Source organism: Ricinus communis, chromosome 2 (assembly GCF_019578655.1).
Source record: "Ricinus communis isolate WT05 ecotype wild-type chromosome 2, ASM1957865v1, whole genome shotgun sequence".
NCBI lineage: Eukaryota > Viridiplantae > Streptophyta > Magnoliopsida > Malpighiales > Euphorbiaceae > Ricinus > Ricinus communis.
Window position 1 is genome coordinate 20,631,112 of NC_063257.1, and position 20,344 is coordinate 20,651,455.

Consider the following 20,344-nt stretch of genomic DNA (forward strand, 5'->3'; position numbering starts at 1 on the left):
TGTTGATTAATGGACGTATTTGTGTTCCAAATATAAGAGAATTGAAAGAAGAAATTCTAAATGAAGCCCATTATGCACCATACGCAATGCATCCGGGAAGTACTAAAATGTACAGGGATTGACGATCTTTTTATTGGTGGCCTACAATGAAGAAAGATACAGCTGAATGTGTAGCAAAATGTTTGACATGTCAACAAGTAAAAGCTGAACATCAGGCACCAGCTGGTAAGCTTCATCCATTGTCTATCCCAGAGTGGAAATGGGAAAAAATAATAATGGATTTTGTTCTGGGATTGCCTCGAACCTTCAGGAAGCATGATGCCATATGGGTAATTGTTGATCGACTTACGAAATCAGCTCATTTTCTACCTGTGCAACAAAGTGATTCACTAGACAAATTGGCAGGAATATATGTGTCAGAAATTGTAAGATTACATGGAGTGCCAACATCAATTGTGTCAGACAGAGATCCATGGTTTACATCTCATTTTTGGGGAAGTTTATAAAGAGCTTTAGGGACAAAATTACATTTTAGTACAGCATTTCACCCTCAAACAGATGGACAATCGGAGAGGACAATTCAAACATTAGAAGATATGTTAAGAGCTTGTATGCTTGAATTTAAAGGGAATTGGGATGAGCACTTACCATTGATTGAATTTGCTTATAATAACAGCTATCATTCGAGTATCGGTATGGCTCCATATGAAGCTCTATATGGCAGAAGATGTAGAAGTCCTGTTTGTTGGGATATGGATGGGTTACGACAATTAGAAGGTCCTGAATTGATACAAGAAACTGTAGACAAGATTCAAATAGTCAAAAAATGCTTAAAGGCTGCACAAGACAGAGAAAAGAGTTATGTGGACAAGCATAGAAGAGAGATGGAGTATGAAGTGGGTGAAAAAGTATTTTTAAGAGTGTCACCATGGAAGGACATTATACGGTTTGGCAAGCAAGAAAAATTAAGTCCGAGGTACATTGGCCCTTATGAGATATTGGAAAGAGTTGGTCCCTTAGCTTATCGGTTAGCACTTCCACAGGAATTATCACAGATACATGACGTGTTCCATGTTTCCATGTTAAGAAGATATAGATCTGATCCTAGCCATATAGTACAAGAGTCAGAAATACAGTTAACTGAAGATTTAAGTTATAAAGAAGAGCCTGTTGGAATTCTTGGTAGGCAGGTAAAGAAGTTACGTAACAAAGAAATTCCAATAGTAAAGGTTAAGTGGAGTCGACATTCACCAAAAGAAGCTACATGGGAAGTGGAAAAAGACATGAGAGTTCAATACCCTTACTTATTTTCTGAGAATGGTGAGTCACTTTAATTTCGGGGACGAAATTCTTTAAGGTGGGAAGAAAATGTAATGCCCACCTAATGCATTTGCATTTATTTTTATAACATGCATATCATATAGATATGAGAAATGCATGAGATATGTATGGTATTAGTGCTAATGTTAAATAGAAGAATATTATAAATGTTACAATTAAGTCCATAATAAGAATTAGAAAGTTAAGGGATTGAGTTGATTAATGGCAAAAAAATTAAGGGGTTAATTGAACTTAAAAAAAATATTATTAATATGATAGAAAAGGGGAAGAAGAAAGAAAAGGTGGTAGTTCTTCTTCCATCTTCTTCCTTCTTCTTTCTTTCTTATTCTTCTTCTTCAAAAAAAAAAAATAAAAATAAAAGAGAAAACTGAATTTTCAAGTGGAATTTGAAGGTTTAGAATCCATTTTTTATCTTAATCTTCATCTACAAAGGCTCTAGAGGTTTATTTGGTGAGTAATTTTAATATTTTGTTGAATTGAGTTAGGGTTTAGAAGACATAGAATTCGAGTTCTAAAGACCTAGTTTTTCAGTCTTATTATTTTGATCATATCTTGAGCTAGGAAGCTTTAAATTGAGTGTTCTTTAATGATATACAAACTTTAAAGAGTCAACTAAAACTTTTATTTCTTTAGCCCGATCTGAATCAGGCTCTATATTAGTATAGTAAGAGAATACATTTTATTGTTCAGTTTTTATCTTTGGTCTAAGTAAGGTGGATTGTTTTGTACGGATATTTCTCTATACACCTCCAATTGAAACAAAATCAGTTTTAGATTATATTAGACACATAAGGTTAGTGATCTGAAAAGTTTCATTATGAAATTTGTTGTATAGAAGTTTTGGTGGATTTTTAGATTCACCATATTAATTCTGTCATAGTTGGCAGCCACACATATGTAGAGAGTTTAGTGATGTTATCATGCTATATGAAGTTCTATTAACTTTGGGTGTTTAAAAATAGTGAATTATGATCTATTTCAGCTAAACCAATTTGGAATGAGGGTGACACCCAAGTAAGCTCAAGCAAAGGGAAGGGAGCAACAAAGGTAAGTGAATAACTTAATGTTCTATATGAATGTTGAATGGTGAATTCGGGTGTCCTGTTATAATGTGAACAATATATTTGATTTAGCCATATGTGGAGTTTTATAACTCCAAATGGAGTGCTACTTATTGCTATAGAAAATTTGTAATGTAATTTACAAATGTTATAGAAATAGAGGAAGCTTGAGTTTGCTGTTTTGATGGCCAATCTGGATCATACTTTCTGTTGCTTAATTTTATTGACAGCTTGACCATGGTAGAATATTTTTGATGTTTCTCTTTTTATACACATCCATTTGATATAAAATCAGTTTCAAATTAATCTAGACTTATAATATTACTGATTTGGAGAATATGGTTTTGGAATTCCTAATGTGGAATTTTTGGTGTATTTGTGAATGCACACTATTAAATCTGCCATGTTAGAATATGGTATATTTTTGGTATATCATAGGTATTATTATGGTTTCTTATATATTATGAAGATGTTAGTTATTTAAATGGTATATATATAAGAATTATGGTTGGATGATTGTAAGGACGCAATACTACTTGTGAATTAGGCAAGGCTGTGTGCGATATAGAATTCCCCATAAGATTATGGTTAGCTGTGTGCGTATGGGGATCCATGAAAATAAAAATATATATATTATTATGGAATTAAATGTAATTCACAAGTTCATTGCTTTCCTAAAGAAAATACTATGACAAGGTTTATGTAAATACTGTAAAGTTATAATTAAATATCGAATGGTTTGATGTTTGATAATACTACACATTTGATTGTGTTATTTTTCATAGGAAATTATGTTATTCTTTTGCTGAGTTGCAGGCTCACTCCTCTGCATCATTTCTTTTTCAGGATTAGAAGAATTAAAATTAGTTTTGACAAAACATTTACATCTGTCGCACTAGCATTGTGTCAGGTAGGTCAGCAGGAGGTTGCCCTCAGTTTTTCTTTCTTGGACGTGACATGTCAAGTGGATTTCATTATCATGTATAAATCTGGAGCATTTTATGTGTATATAAAAAAAAATGTACTATTTAATGTTGTGAGCTTTTTGGTGTGTGATATGTATTACTCATATAAATAGTTTTTGTTATACATATTAATTTGTGAGTTAAAAGTTAGTAGTTAAGAAATATGTTATGTATCAGTCTTTACATACAATGTATGTCTGACATCCTTTACAGGTGTCACATGTATGTTACATTATCAAGAGTTACTTCATATAAAAATGTGTGAATAATAATAAATATAAAGTTAGCTGAAGTTAGTGATGAGTGTATAGACACAACTAAAAATATTATCTATAGTGAAATTTTGATGATTTATGTGCGACTGGTTAGTGTATTAATTTTTTATTTGTTGATTGTTTATTATTTCAATTTTTATTTGTTTGATGTGATATTAACTTTAGGAAAATGTTGTTAAGAAATATTAATCCTAGCATCAGCCTGTGTAATGGAACGAGATTAATAGTAACAAATTTAGGAACCAAAGTTATTGAAGCTGTAATAATAACTGAATCACATTCTGGAGAAAAAGTGTATATACATCGCATTGTTCTTTCGTATAGTGAAAATAACTTTCCTTTCATATTAAAAGGACGACAATTTTTTATCCAAGTCTATTATTGGATGACCATAAATAAAAATTAAGGACAAACATTAAAACAAGTTGGTTTATATTTATATGATCATGTTTTTTTTGTCACGAACAATTGTATGTTGCATTATCAAGAGTTACTTCACATAAAAATTTGCAAATAATAATAAATAAAAAGTCAGCTGAAGTTAGTGATGAGTATGCCGCTGGTTAGTGTATTAGTTCTTTATTTGTTGATTATTTATTATTTATTATTTTTATTTGTTCGATGTAACACTAACTTTAGGAAAATGTTGTATAGGTTGTTGTCCCAAGTTGATTGGATGAGCAAAAATATTCGACTGAAGGCCTGCATTATAAGAATATGGGAATTTCTGAATATCTCAAACCCTAAAGAATTATTTAGTCTAGAGTTCTTGATGTTGGATGAAAAGGTAGTAAGAACAAATAAAATATTTTCATTTGTACATATATTTATTTTATTATTATTATTTATTATATTATTCTGTTGATATAGGGTGAGATAATGCAAGGTACAATACCTAAGCAGTCTATTAATCATTTCCAACAATTATTAATGGAAGGAAAAATTCACCATATATAGCTTTATAATCATACTGGCTCAAATAAATTATAAAATAAGGCCTCATGCCTTTCGAATAAAAATGCCGCGAAATGCTTTTGTTAAGGCTCTCGATGAAGATGATCCACCAATATCATTTGATAGATTCAATTTTATTGATTTTCATGTTGTAAGAGATATAGCTGGTGACAAAATATTTTTGACAGGTTTTTCTTTTATAAATATATATCTACTAACTATTTTTATATTTTACCTATAATTTTACTTCTTTGTATTTTCTACATTTTATAGATGTCCTCGGACATGTAATTTTATTTGGTGATATTAAGGAAGCAAATATCATAGGCCGTGTTGCTAAAAGAAGATGTATTTAGATTTAGAACTACAGGTATAATTTTGAGGCACAAATTAAATCCATTATTTTAAAAATATTTAATTGTACAAACTCCATTAGAATTTATAATAGTGAGATTCTAGATGTTACTTTGTGGGATAAAATTGCTACACAGTTTCCCAAGGATGACATTTTACAAGAAGAAACTAATAATGGTGTTATTATTGCATTTCTGTCTATGATTGTTAAGAAATTTAATGGTATTTTCTATTTTAAATATATATTTAATGTATTAACTGATCTAAATAAAAGCGTACATCACTAATTTTTTAATTTGATATAGATGGTGTATCGGTCAATAGCTCTTCCGCCACTAGAATGTTGGTCAATCCTCAAATTATAGAGATGCATTCTTTTACAGAAATGTAAATTTATTAATCAATTTATTTGCCTGTCTTACAATTGCACATGTTTATTATGGTTTAAAAAATATTATTATTGTAATTTGTTGAATATTTTATAAATTATGATATCATTATATTAATACAAATTTGTTGAACCGACTAAAAAAATATACGGGCTTTAGAATGAAAGTCGTCCAGTTCGTGACATTGAAGCGGAGAAGAATAGAAATAGAAAAACCATTCAAGAATTATTGAATTTGGACATTAACACTGACAACATATACTTTATTAACTAATTGAACTGTTACTATCAACTTATGTAATTTTTAAATAACGACAGTTAATTTTTTATTATGTTTTTCTTACAAAGGATATAAAATTCACATGCAAAGCAACAATTGAGAGATATTGATATATCAATTGGTTGATGGTATAGAGCAATGCCCACAATGCAAAAGTAATGTCTAAAATTATAGCGATCAAATTTGGTATAAAAACTGCGGAGTGCTAAAAGAACCTCCTACTTATTGGTATGTTTTATTGAAACAAATATTCTCAATTTGATTTATACATTTATGTATTACATAAATTTATTGTCAAAAAATATTAGGTACAAATTGAATGCTATGGTTGAAGATGACACTAGACCTACAAATTTTCTCTTTTTTGGTCGGGTAACAGCTGATTTAATTGGTTAGCCAGCTAGTAATCTGGCTTAGGGATGCAAGGATAAGCTCTCCATGCCTCCCTTTATGAGCAGAGTTTATGGAATGCAAAAATTATTCCAAAATGTTCTCAATACTCGAGTAGACGATCCCTACAATTTATTTATTTAAAGTGACTTATATTTTTAAAGATGATGATTGTGCAACTCCAACTTCCCCTTTCATTACAGTAACTACTTCGAGAAGTTCAACGCTCCTTCGAATACTATTATCTGAGTAGTAAGAAAAATGTTAGAAGGTGTTTAGATTTTTCTGATACAGGTGGCTAGTCGTTCAAATGAGATTCCATACAGTGATACTACAACTAAAGCTCGAGCGACATCAGTTTCAATTGGCGAGATGGATTTTGATGCAATCAAAAGCTGTTTTGAGGAATTCCAAGAGTTTGTGATTGCACCTGTTCCACTCACAGCAGTAATTGCTGATGATTTAATTCATGAACAATTACTGGCTAAAAACATTTGAATGAGGTAAAAGAATAGGATTGCTTGGAATCATATTTATATTCCAGGTCACCTACTCCAGCCTCATCGTCCGATGATGATGCTGACCCAAAGTGATTGAAATCTCAAAATGTATGTTATAATAAAAAAATAAATTATTATTTTTAATATTGGAACTAGAATTATTAACATGCATTTTATTTTTAAAACAGGTAATCAGGATGTGTCGCTAAAACCAGAATGTTGATAGACCATAAAATTGTAGTTATATTTCTATATTTTAACTCTTTCTAGTTTCAAGTTTATTAAGTATCAGAATACTTTTTTAAGTAACTTTAAAGTTTTATATTTGATGGATATTATGTTTTAATTAAGACAATTCTCATTTTAGTAGTTATTATATTTGTAATGTTATACTATATGATATTATGTGCTTATATAATGAAAAATTATATTAATAGTCACACTTTAAAAACAATAAATAAAATAAAATAATGCAAATGAATGCAGCCCGCTCAGATACATAACTAGTATAATATATATATATATATACATATATATACATATTCTTACTTTTGATATGCATGATTTATTATTATATTTACATTATTTTTTTTTCATTAATAAGTTACTTTATAAATTAAACAATAATTTTAATTCTAAAAATTAGCATTTGAATTATACTTTTAATATTTTATTAACTAATAAATTAATTCTTTAATAATTGTAAAAATATATCTTAATTTACATTTTAATATTACATTGTTATTTATAATAAAATTTAATACTCGTACAACACACGGGTAAATACTTGTATAGATTTAAATTAATTGACATGTAACTGTTTTGCAAATCTTCCTTTTTATCTGCCCATAGACTTTCAATTTCTTATTCTCGAATTTTTTTATATAGTATTTGGTTGAAATCGATAAAATTTATAGAATTTATTTGTGAATTTAAAATTTATTAAATAGAGTGAAAGTTAATTTAGTATTCTACATAATCAAATTTGTATGGAATTTGTTATAGTTAAACTAAATTCTACCAAAATAGGTAGAATTTCCAAATGAATTCCACATTAGTAATTCAATACATTCCATAACACTAAAAAATTTCTTTTAACTTTATCATTTTCATTTTATTTTATCTATCATGTCTTTTTCTCAAATAAAATAAATTCTTTTATGAATTTAACCAGACATAGCATTAGTGATTCTTCTATTTTCCTTTTCATTTAGGTTTAACAAGCAATATCACCATAAACTAAGGCCATTCTTCATACATATCATACACATCATGTACAAGAAAAAAAAAAAAAGCTCTTTGGAAAGGGAGAAATTGCAAAACTAGTTGCTATTTCTTATTTACGATCGATAAAATCTAGTGATTGTGAGTCACAATAGGCTTCTTCACTTGCAAATAGCCTTAGCAAAGGGTTATGTTTTAGTCATTAAAACAGTATAATAGCGACAGCACCGTTCCTTTAACTAATCAAAATTACATTTTCTAATTAGATCACTATTTGCAACAAAATCTTTATCACCATTATATATAATCAATAATTTATAGTTATCCTGCTTTACTTTTAGGACCATGTTATGTTGTCATTATCTTTTATCAATATAATAAATCTTGAATTTTCTATATAATTTAGATTTTACATATAGCATATTTATATGTCCAAATTATACATATTTATTTTGGATATGTTGAAGCTTGAATAATATGTTTCTATATATAATTTGATGAAAATATGTACATATATCTCACGTTAGTTTATTTGTTCAATTTTAAATAATATTAGTCAAGAGAAAATTATTGAAGCAAATTCAACATAAAAGAGAAGAAAATGACTTAATAAATGTTTTGCTGACTCATCTATTTATGGTGTTGATCGATTTTTCAAGACCCCATACCGAGACACGCGGACTGATCTATTTACAATGTTGGTCGGTTTTTCATTAATTACCTAGGAATATTTTAGATTTTTGATGATTTAAGGATTTACATTAAGGTTTATTAATTAAGTGATAATTAGAGAGATGAGATAAGTATATCTTAGATAGACTTATCTAGATGGAAGATTTCTATATATATATCTTTACAGATTTAGCTCTAGACCTATCGTCTACCTATTGCCTATAGTTTTCTCTATAAAGAAATTTTAAGAAGTTAGTCTTTATTGTTCTTAGTTCCTCTCTAAAGATCAAGAAAGTATTTTTGGAGTGAAGTGTGAAGATCATCATCTCCAGTCCTTGAAGATATTCTAAATCTTGAAGGAGTTTCATGTTCTTGTTATTTTCTTATGCTTAATTATTTAATCACCATGATCATGGTAAGAAATATTAATTAGGCTAGTTCTTTTATGTATTTAGTTGAGCTTTACTATATTTGTATGAACCATATTAAATTTTATATTTAATGAATGAATTTCTTCATCAACCTGATTCTATTAGTTTCAATTATAAGTATTATTTGATTATTAAATATCAAATTAATATTTATGATTGTTATGAAAATATTTATGTTGCGACGAGAGTTTCCTGACTGCATAAAAGTCGTTGCTAATTATAGCGCCATTTTTCTGCGCTCAAACTAGCCACAAATTTGCAACCAGATGGCAATATCAAATTAGCGACAAACATAGTGTCGTTGCTAACTCTTGGCACACACGGCTGCCACGTTTTGCAACCATATGACTTTACATTATTTTATGCTATTTTAATATTCACTACAATTGTTTAATTTAAATTTTTAATGTGTTTCCTTTAATTTAAGATGTTCCCCCACCTATGCCTGCTCCACCAGTTGATTCGTCTGTCACTGCTGCCCCCAATCCTCCAATTGATGACCAGGGCGACTCTTCCTCCACTGCCTCTGAGTAGATAGGTTTTATTTTTTTATACTGTACATTATAACATTTTTGTTTGTAGTTGATTAATTTTTTTTCAAATATTTTTGTATATAATTATTTATATTTTGCAATTTTAAAGTTAAAATTTTTATTTCAATTTTTAATTATTATAATAACATTAATATTATATTGCAATTAATTTTATAAAAGATAATATTTTGCATTTATAGATGGATTGGCGGCGGCTATTAAATATATAATTTTAACAAATAAAATAAATAACGATGGATTAACGATGACTATTAAATCTATGATTTAAAAAGTAAAATAAATAGCAACAAATTAACAATGGCTATTAAATATATATTTTAAAAATAAATAACAAATAGCGACGGATTACCAATTGCTAAGCCTACTAACCGTTTAGCACCAACCATTTTTCATCGGTAACTGGATATACAATGCTCTTTTGGCTATATAATTAGAAATAAAAGCCCTAGAGCACGAGGGCTAAGCCTAGCGACAGATTACCGATAGCTAAGCCCACCAACCATTTAGCCATTATACTTTTATTGCTTTATTATTTTATGAAACTTATTTTAAAGAAATTTAGATTAGAGTGTTTAGATCTATATGTTTGAATTTTTTATTTAACAATTAGTTTTTATAATAATCTTGCTACAAGTTCCTTGAGAGATTGACCTCAGGGGTGTTTTAGCAGTTTACTATTATTCGGTTCATGCACTTACGAGTTGTATAGAAGATATTATCTAATTAATGTGTTGTGTCTCATCCTTTTATATAAGGTCTAGAGGTCTTTTAGTCCTACTAGGAGTAAGCAGATAATATGGAGAACTCTCAACCCTGATTTACTTGGCATATTTGTTCGGCCTATTATGGTCAACCATCATTATAGCTCGACCTATTCTTATATGCTCGACCTATTCTTGTACGCTCAGCTTGTTCTGTTTGGCCTATATTTTGTTCAGTTATCATTAGCCCCACCTTCTATTGAGAGAGTATTTATGCTCAATAATTGATAACTTCTTAATCTTGAAATTAAGGAGATTGGTCAACGAGCTCGGGAGAATGTTCTTCATCGAGATGCTCTCTTTAGGATTCGTTAATCACTTTGGATGTACTAGTCTTATGCAGATCTTCGATCTTCTTCACTACATTTGGATGAACTAATCTTCTACTCTTTAATGAGCTCGTGTACTTATGCTGTCTATTGAGCTTGTGTATTGTTGCTCTCCAATGAGCTCATATACTATTGCTCTACAATGAGCTCATGTATTGTTGCTTTCCAATGAGCTGATTATTTATACCTTCCATTAATGTATTTTTGCTCTCTAAGGAGCTAATGTACTGTTGCCCTCCAATAAGCTCATGTATTATTACTCTCCAATAAGCTTATGTACTTTTGCCCTTCATTGAGTTGATTGTTTATGATCTGTAACGAGCTCTTGTATTTTTGCTCTCCAGTGAGCTGATTGTTTATTGTTCTCGATTGATGTAAGCACCATTTTTCGAATCTAAATATCGAGAAAATTATGAAAAATTTGATGATGAAAGTTGTTATTCCTCCCAAGAATGATGGAGTTGGGAAACATCAAAATCTCGATTAGAATTACAAGTTTTTGAGCTAAATATTACTTTTTGAAATCAAATTAAACTAAATTGACTAAAGTAATTAAATTTTGGGATCAAAATCAGTCAAATTGCTAAATATAAGGACTGACTTGTAAAGTAAATATTAGCCTCCCAAAAACACTATGGATCCGTTCCCAATCTCTGGATCGACCTTTCCTCTCCTTTTGAGACTCAACTTAATCATCTCATCATATTTCTTTTTCTTGATTTATGCTCTTAATTTTTATAAGCAATATTATGAGTTTTTAGACCTTGATATGATTAGGGTTTAGGGTTTAGATATGATAATTGTGTTAAATGATTAGACTTGCATGATTAAGCTTTCTAATTAGTCTTTACCATGATTAGATTTGTATGTTTTATGTTAATGGTAATTAGTTAAGGATAATTATGTTAGATCCAAGGTTTTTGTATGTTATTCAAAACTAGTTTCTCTCGTAGTCTATTTATCTGTTTAGATATAAATATGCCATTCCCACACGCCTCAGATAAAGTTTCCAATTTTAGATCATTTGCTTTGGAAATTTGACATGCACAAAAATCTGTTTGCTTTAATACCATTTGATCTTACATGTTAGGGTTTGAATCTTCAATTCTAATCATTTCTTAGTTTACTTTATCAATTTTCATGTTCTAATAATCAATTTTGATATGCTTTTATGTATACACTCGATTTTTTGGGTCTATAAAGCCTTTAGTTTCCTAAAACTAGGGAAATACCCAGGAATGATGAATTATGTCACTTAAGGAGCCACAAAGCCAATTGATTTTATGTAGAGTCGATCGGTTGTTCATTCACCAGTTCGCTCATTTTTTTAGTTTTCGCCTGCATCCGCTGTCTTTCACCCATTTTTGCTTATTTCTATTTATTTTAAGCCAAATAGTTTAGGAGGGATGTAATTTTATTATTTTCCTTGGTTTATTTGCTTTTGCTTCTTTATTCATGTACTCTTAAAATTGTGAAGTGTATGATTGATGAGTGATTGATAATTAAAAATGAACTCATATAGACCTAGGATTAAAATTAGACTATTGACATGTAATCAGTAGTCCATTGGGGCTAAAAATATGGTAATTTGGGCCTAATCCATAAAACTGAACTAGACTTAGGCATGCTTTGCCATGTTTGATAAATAACTTGACCCATTTATACTTAGCAAACTAAAATAAGCTTTTAGCATGCAAAGAGTAGCCCATTTAGGATAATGGGTCGGGGACTTAAACAAAGAACTTTGGGCTAGACTTAGTAGGGTCTTTTGCATGAAATTTGAGTAGTCAATTAGAGTAATAACATGTAAGGTTGGGCTACACTTAATAAAATTAGGCTAGAACTAGGCTGACCCATGCCATGCTTTATGGTTTATGTATATAAAATATTTTGTTGCATTTATAGGGAATAAGCTATCAATTAATAAAATAAAGGTAATAATACACAATTAAGGTAGTTGGTTTCTAGATCCATCTTTAGATGTGGTGATACTTCCTTAAGGAATCCAGTTATGCCAGAAATTTAGAAAAAGTGTCCTGGTGATTACCCAAGTGGCGACTCCCTTCTCTGCCCTAGTCACTGTAACTGGTTAGCATGTTTCAGATTAAGTTGAAAAGCCTTGTAGTTCTATGGTTGCTAAAAACATTTAGGTGGCGCCCGAAACCGCCACCCATAGTGGCAACTCCATTGGGGATAAGAGAAATTTATTCTAGTGTATTCTTACCTTTAATTTTATCACTGAATAGTCTATTCTTCCATCACCATTTTCACACATTATGCACCTTGGTCACCATAGCCTTAATGGCATCGGCTAATAGTTCTTTGGTTATTTTTGAACCTTAGAATTATGACACTGGCTAACCATCACTCACAATGAAGTAAATTTTCTTCATCACATGGACTCTTGAGTGGCAACACGAGCAAAGGAAATCTATTTGTTGTGGTAGCCTTTTTCCTCATCCAAGACTTAGCCCATGATAATGATAGTAGAAATCTCTACTAGGTACCCACTTACTTTCTATTTAAGAGATTTTCCATTATAAGGGTTTGAAGCCCATATCTTGAAAGGCCTTGACCCATAACATGTAGGCTTTGCTCAAAATACCACCCTGTCTGTTGATTGGTTTGTGAGCTTTTGGCATGTGTGTCAATTTTCTTGCTATCCCCTATTGATAGTAAGCCCAAACTAAAATTTTAGGAAAGAGACTCACCTCAAACCGTGTATGGGAGAAATAAGGTTGGAAGGATAGTTTGTATATACTTTATCCTTGATTAGTTGCTAACTTGTGTTCTGTGCATTTCACATGCATCATGCATAGATGAATCTCATGCATCATACTAACACTCTATTTTGAAGCCATATAGATTCTCCTTTGGGTTGGTAGAGACAAGAGAGTGGTAGGCTGAAGAAAATCCCTTTATTACCGAAGATCATATCAGTTCTAGAACTTTTAGAAAGACCAAGGAGTCATTTTTATCCCTTACAACTGAGAAGGGTAGGTTAAAATGGTGACTTTAAATTTTAGAAAAGAGTTGAAATAGACAAGCTCAAGAATCCCAAAATAATAATAAGGAAATAAAATGAGAATAAGGGTTAGAGAAATTGACACAAGGGATTTATAATGGTTCAGGAACAATCCTCCCCACATCCACTCCTCAAGATTACATTTTAGTATTCCTAACAACTTGGTGTTTTAACAGGCTAACACTAAATCTCTTTCCTTAGTGAATCAATCTCTCAATAAGTCTCTTAACCCTTGATGATTTGGCAAAAAGTAACTTTCTGCCCGAAAAGCACCCTCGTACTTTCTAAATATAGTTGTTAGGACTCCAATGGCCCTAGCATTAATTGAAAATACCGCTCTCGTGCTCTAAAACTACCCTCGCGGAGGTCTTGTCCGTGCTCAGAAGTGCCCTCGCACTACAAGTCACGTAATCTGTTATCATATTATATATTTCTTTTTGGTTTTAAGCGCCCTCGCGCTCTAGAGGCGCCCTTACGCTTCTTGAAGAGAAGACTCTTTGATTTCCAGGTGTCATGATGTGGTAGGGGGTCTTCCAAGGAGTCATTACTCGTAGATGGTTAACTTGACCAAAAGGAAACCACCCTTGTGCTTCTTAGGTGCCCTCGTGCTTTATAGGTTTTTCCAAACTATTTTTGAAAAGCTTAAGGCACTTTTGTTCAATCAATCTATAAGGAAAGAGATTTTTTACAACAAGATTTTGTGACGAGCGCTTAATTAAGATGGTCGCAATAAGGGTATTAATTGCGATCGACTTTTTAGGTGGTCCTTATACACTGAAAATGTGATAGGATTTCCGACCATATAAATTTCCCTTCATAAAATGCAATATACCTTGGTCGCTATAATCTCCAAATTAGCGCTAACAAGAATAATTCTCTCCAATTAAAATAAAAATTAATAACAGAAAAGAAAAAGAAAAACTGAAAAAGACAAAGCTTGGGCATTGGATCACAATCAAAATAGACACAATATTTATCTTTTCTCAATCTCTTATATACTAGCTCTAAATCTTATTGCTCTTTTATTTTTATTTATTTATTTAATTTTGTTCCTCTTTAGAGAGAAAGAGTGATAAAGACAAAGAGGTGTGGCTTTTCCCCGTTTCAAGTAAGCTTTCTCCTTCTAATCCTCTCCATTTTAAATTATAGATCATGTTATTTTCAATTACTGGCTTTTTTTTATGGTGTGTGTGGTTATAGGATTTTCTAAGTCTATAATTCCTACAAAACCCTACCTACCATGCATAATTTGAAAAATTACTTCTCCAATCCTCTCAATTCTTGCAAAAATAATATCAATCTTTTATTATTAAGGAGGCAAGAACATAAATGTTAAAAGTAGAGATTTGTACATACATAATATAAAGATGAGAATATATATCAAATGTTTATTTGTGATGCCATGTAGAGGCCCTTCTTTTCATACATAGTTATTAGTTGTTGGTAGTGATATATTCTAATCGAACTTATTACTATCAACTCAATTGCATGGGTTCTTTTCCTTTTTTTGTTAATTTTAGTCTATATATATGTATATATAATGTATATATGTATATATATCTATATATATACATGTATATATACACACACACACACACACACACATATATATATATGTATATATATATGTATGGATGCTTCAATTCTTTCGTGTCTTTGCTAGATGGTTAGAACTATCAAACCCCTTATTGATTCAAGCCTACATTATGTTATTAGTAATATTAGTCAGTAATTGTAGTCTTCCCCAATGGCCAATTTTAATTATATATTTGATCATAGAGGTTTAAACCCTTAAGTTAAGCTTGTAAGGAAGACACTGTTATTTTATTGTTGGTTAAACCTATAGGGTAACTAGCCCATGCGCTATCTGATTCTCATCTCGTGGCAAATCATTGAACAAACATTTGGAAAAATTGCAAACCAAAGTCCTGAGGTAACTGAAATATGTTTCGATCTTTCCTCTTTCATATCCTATTCTTCAATGGCTTATTTGATTACTAGCATGGAATCCCCGTAGACCATCAACTGTCTTGCACCTGCTGCCACGGCCGCTTCTAATCCAAATAAACGTGCTTCGTACTTCGCCATGTTATTGGTCACTTTGAAACCCAATCTCTTAGCCTTTGTTAGCATTTCTCCTTCTAGCATAATTAAAACTACTCCTAACCCCGCACCTCTTGTATTTACAGCTCCATCGAAGTACATCTTCCATTCTTGGATTTCGATTACCACTAGATTTTCAGCAAGACACTCCAGATCCTAAGGGTCATCACCTTCGATCGCGTTATGAGCTAAAAACTCTGCTATAGCCCCTACCCTTGACTACCTTCTTAGTAACGTACTCGATGTCAAACTCTGTTAGGAGTACTAACGATCTAGCCAGCTTTCCTGTAAGAGACGAAGCTTCGAACAAATATTTCAGTGGATCTATTTTTAAAATTTCCTACACCCAATAAAATTGGAAATAATGCCTCAACTTTCTTGTAGCCCATATCATGGCAAGACATGTCTTTTCCACGAGGTTATATTTCAACTCATAAGGTAGCAACTTCTTACTAAGATAATAGACTGCATGCTCCATGTCATTTGGCCCATACTATGCTACCATTGCTCCTTTGGCTTCCTCTTCCAAGGCAAGTATAGAATCAATGATTTTTCATCCTTCAGCGGTTTCAGTACCGGCGACTTCATCAGAGAACCCTTAGAGAGAAATATTAGGGTTTGGGACGTTCTCCCCCGCTCTTTTTTTTTTCCTCTCTTCTTTCTTTTAATTAATTCCCCTTGTCGCCAGCCAACACGACCACGTTGATGACTCCCGTGTTACTCTCTGTGGCCGTGCTCCCTAAAAACTTCTTTTTCTTTGATGTTTGATGCATCCAACACGACTGTGTTGGTGGCCGTGTTGGGAACACAGCCAGTGTTGAATCTAACACGGCCGTGTTAACCTTCCTCATGGGCATACTTAGCTTGTTTCGGCAGCTTTGATGTCCAATTATGCTCCAATTCTTCCCTTTATCATACTTTGACTTCTTTTGGACCTAATGCACACAAAGAGACGCATATGGTGAGTGTTGGGACCAATTCACATCCAAATGTCCATAAAATCATTCTTAAAAACCTCATTTAGATGTGTGTATTTTATGCACATCAAATAACCCCACACTTAGCTCATTGCTTCTCCTCAAGCAATGAAAAGTAAAATAAGGAAAATAAACCACTAAGGAACAACACTTAAGCTGACAAACAAGCTAGAGAGCTCCTGCACATATCCTTAACAAGCGTAAGTCAAACAAAAAGTAATGAAGCAATTAATTCAAGTATCACAACCAAGATGCCAATAATTCATAAAATACTGTCTCAACAAAATTATTTAGAACCAACTCCTCACCAGATTCGCTCTAAATCACTCAAAGTGTTTAAAGGGTAGTGTTTAATCGCTCAATGCATCAACTACTGCCTTACTTACTATATGCTTGCTCTTAAATCCTACTCCTACCACTTATGGAGAGTCAACAACCATGTCAAGAGGTCTTTATAAGGGTTGTAATGGGGATTAGGTAAGGGTAGGTAAATTTGGTAAGAGTTGAACCTATTGTGTTCTGCAATGAAATACATGACCTGCACACAAGTCACAATAATTACAAGGGGTAAACAATGGATAGTAGTCTAAGGTGGGAAATAGGAATCAAGTCAAAATGTAAACTCCGAAAAGCAATTAAACAATTAGCTCACTTACTTCCTTTCTTTTCATCACCCTTCCCTCGATTCTTCTTCTTATTATTTTTTTTCATAAGGGAAGAACATTCACATAATAGAGTGAATTTCTTTTAGATTGAAGAAAGCTGCTACAAGATTCCATACTATTTCCAAGACAAAAATTCCCAATAAAAACAACTCATATGCAAAATCATGACCCAAAGCAGAATAAAACTAAGTGGTAATGGAGTATGATAAAAAAAAATGGTGAAAGAAGGGGTTATCTACAGAATCAATAAACGAATGAAGGCTATTTGGCTAGAATGAAAAACCTAAGTGCCTCTATCATACCAAAGTGTTAAACTCTCCTTGTGGCCCTCATAAGCCTTACCGAGCAAGTTCTAAAGTAAAGACAGTAATTGGCACTCTCAACAAGAAATAAATACAAGCATATAAAGTGTATGCTTACAATTTAGGCTCAATTTCTCACAAGTGTGCTTTTGAGTAGGTTCCAAACAAAAATCATCAAAATAGAATTAAATAAACTAAAGCAACTTAGTGCAAAACTAAAACTAATTATCTTACCTTCTTCCACAAAACTCAACACTATCGGTTTTACCCGATCACATGGACATAAACAGGATTTCAAAAGCAAGTCAACAGTAAGAACATCGAAATAAAGTGAAAAATTTTCAAAATTTTACAAAAAATTGCATAAAGAATAAACAAATAACTGAGATGGGATAAATATCACCTACCCCACACTTGAAGGACACATTGTCCCCAGTGTACAAAATATAAGAAATCAAAAAGGAAAAAGAACTAATACTGCCCTGACTATGGCTCCGGAGTGAAAAGAGGTGCATCATCAGGGATATCAGGGCGTTGGATAGTCTGTGGTAGAGGAGTGGCTGCAAATAATAAAATGAAGAATTAAAATCGAAACTGAAACAAAAATTAAATAAAATATGAAAACTAAAACTAATAAAATGTTTCAAAACAAAAGGTTAAAATATTAGAGCTTAAAGATAAAAATTAGGGTGCCTCCCAAGAGCGCTTCTTTTTGATGTGATGAGTCTTCTTAGCTGGACTCATGGTGAAAAGCAAATGGGCGTGATCGACGACCATCCATCCTTCATCCAAGGAAATGTCTTTAAGTATAAGGATAATCATCAATTTCCTCTTCCCGACTATCAAGCAAGCTGCCAGTATGATGGGCAAAACTTGCTCCTCGTGTAATTGCACGTAGTCATGATGCTCTAGGGGCTCTTCTAATTTGAAAGCTGAAGTTTCACCAATTGGAAGGATCGACGGTTGGGCAATTTCTTCAGGAACGTCAATGGTTTTCTCCAGTCCTTGGTTTGGTTCACTTGCTAGAAGAAACTCGAGCTCCTCCAAGACTTCTTCATTGGATAACTCGTGCTCATCTTCCATTATCGAAGGGACTTGTGGAAAATCCACCAAAAATTCCTCTAACTGCAACTCAGCATCATCAAATGTATATTCCTGTTGATAGTCTTTCAGAGGAATCATATTTGCCTCTTCCTTTTTTGGTTCTATCTCCATGTTCAAAGAGTCATCCTGCACAGAAGCATCATCGTCAAACATAATAGATAAACTAGAAAAATTCTCACCTGAACGCAAAGTGACGGCGCTTAAGTGTTCCTCAGATTCAGTAGCATTTGATGGAGTTTCCAATTGCTCTTCAGCTAGTAACTTGAAGATTAAGCCTACTTGATGCTCTATGTTCTTAATTGAGGCTTGTTGATCTTCAAGTATCCTCTCTGTTTGTTGGAATCTATCCTCAAGACTTGCAATAAACCTCATCGTCAGCTCCTCTGACACTAACTTTTCACCTTGAGTTGATGGTGCAAGATTAGGCTGCTGAAATTCTGGTGGTTCTTGGCCATCTAAGCTCCATCCAAAGGGTGAATGAATGCTCCACTCTTGATTGTAAGTGCTTCCATACGAGTCATTTGGCCAACTTCCCGTATAATTCACCTGTTCACAGTTATAAGAACAATGAGCAACATCACTATATAATGGACAATCATTACTCAAATGTAAACCATAATAAAATTCACAAAAGACTTGAGATGAAAGGATAGGAGTGGAGAGTTAATCGGTAGCCCTGCAAAACGATTCCACTCGAGCTTCTAAAGATGCACGGGTATCCCAATTTTTAGCACTCTCTTGGTTCTTGATCCTATACTCCAACGTGTCATACAAAGAGTTTAACATTGAACCTCCTTATCATCCACTATCTAAATCATAAACTTAACTAAATAAATATGTACAAACAAAACAGAAATAAATATAAATAAAAAAATTGGCTAAATTAACAAATAGCAAATTTCACTCTAGTTTTCAAACATTCCCCGGCAACGGCGCCAAAAACTTGATATGTGCTACTTGTGTTAGCTACAATCTAAGGCAGTGTACCTATCGATGCAGTCTAGCACTAATGGCGAGTATCAAGGTCGTATTCCTCGAGAAAGTGAAAGCCTAGAGTTACTCCTTTGTTCTTTGTTATATTAACCTAAAATGAATGATGAATAATTTCTAAACTAACTAATAGCTACAAGCTAAGTTCTAAGGGAGATGCAGGAGTAATTGATAACTAAAATAAGCAAGACAAGAAGCAAACCCAAAGGGAACCTAAACTAGTTGGCAATCAAACAAAAGATAAAGGATTGGTGAGTCTAATTATGGTACCCGTGGATGAATTCTTAACCAAATTCGGTTTCTCTCTCTCGATAACCGAATTCCTAAACCTAATAACCTAAAGTTAGAATCTTTTTCTAACGATTGATTCTTAAATTAGCATTAAGCTTTAATCCGCCTCTATTAAGCTTTGTTAATTCTTAATCCGGCTAGTTAATTATCCTTATCTCTAAGCGATTATTAACCAGTTCTTGCTATTCAAAATTCCAATTGCCAAAAGGACTTCTCAATCATACAAAGCAATCTAAACACACAATTCACAACGTCTCATGAATAATGCATTATCTTATTAATACTGAAAGCAAGAAGAATACAAAACTAACCCAAACAATCCAACAAAATAATACTAAGCCAACATAGTAAAGAAATCCCAATGGATTTAATCAATCTAGCTAATCATGTTCATTATCAGAATACACA

At 32.1% G+C, this 20,344-nt stretch overlaps 1 long non-coding RNA gene across 1 annotated transcript; it reads left to right on the forward strand.

Moving 5' to 3' along the window:
• The first annotated feature begins 2,344 nt into the window (after positions 1 to 2,344).
• Positions 2,345 to 4,424, forward strand: LOC125369151. The gene is made up of 3 exons (XR_007214731.1): positions 2,345 to 2,388; positions 3,249 to 3,312; positions 4,297 to 4,424. It is a non-coding gene; the product is annotated as an uncharacterized LOC125369151 (long non-coding RNA).
• Positions 4,425 to 20,344: the final 15,920 nt, after the last annotated feature.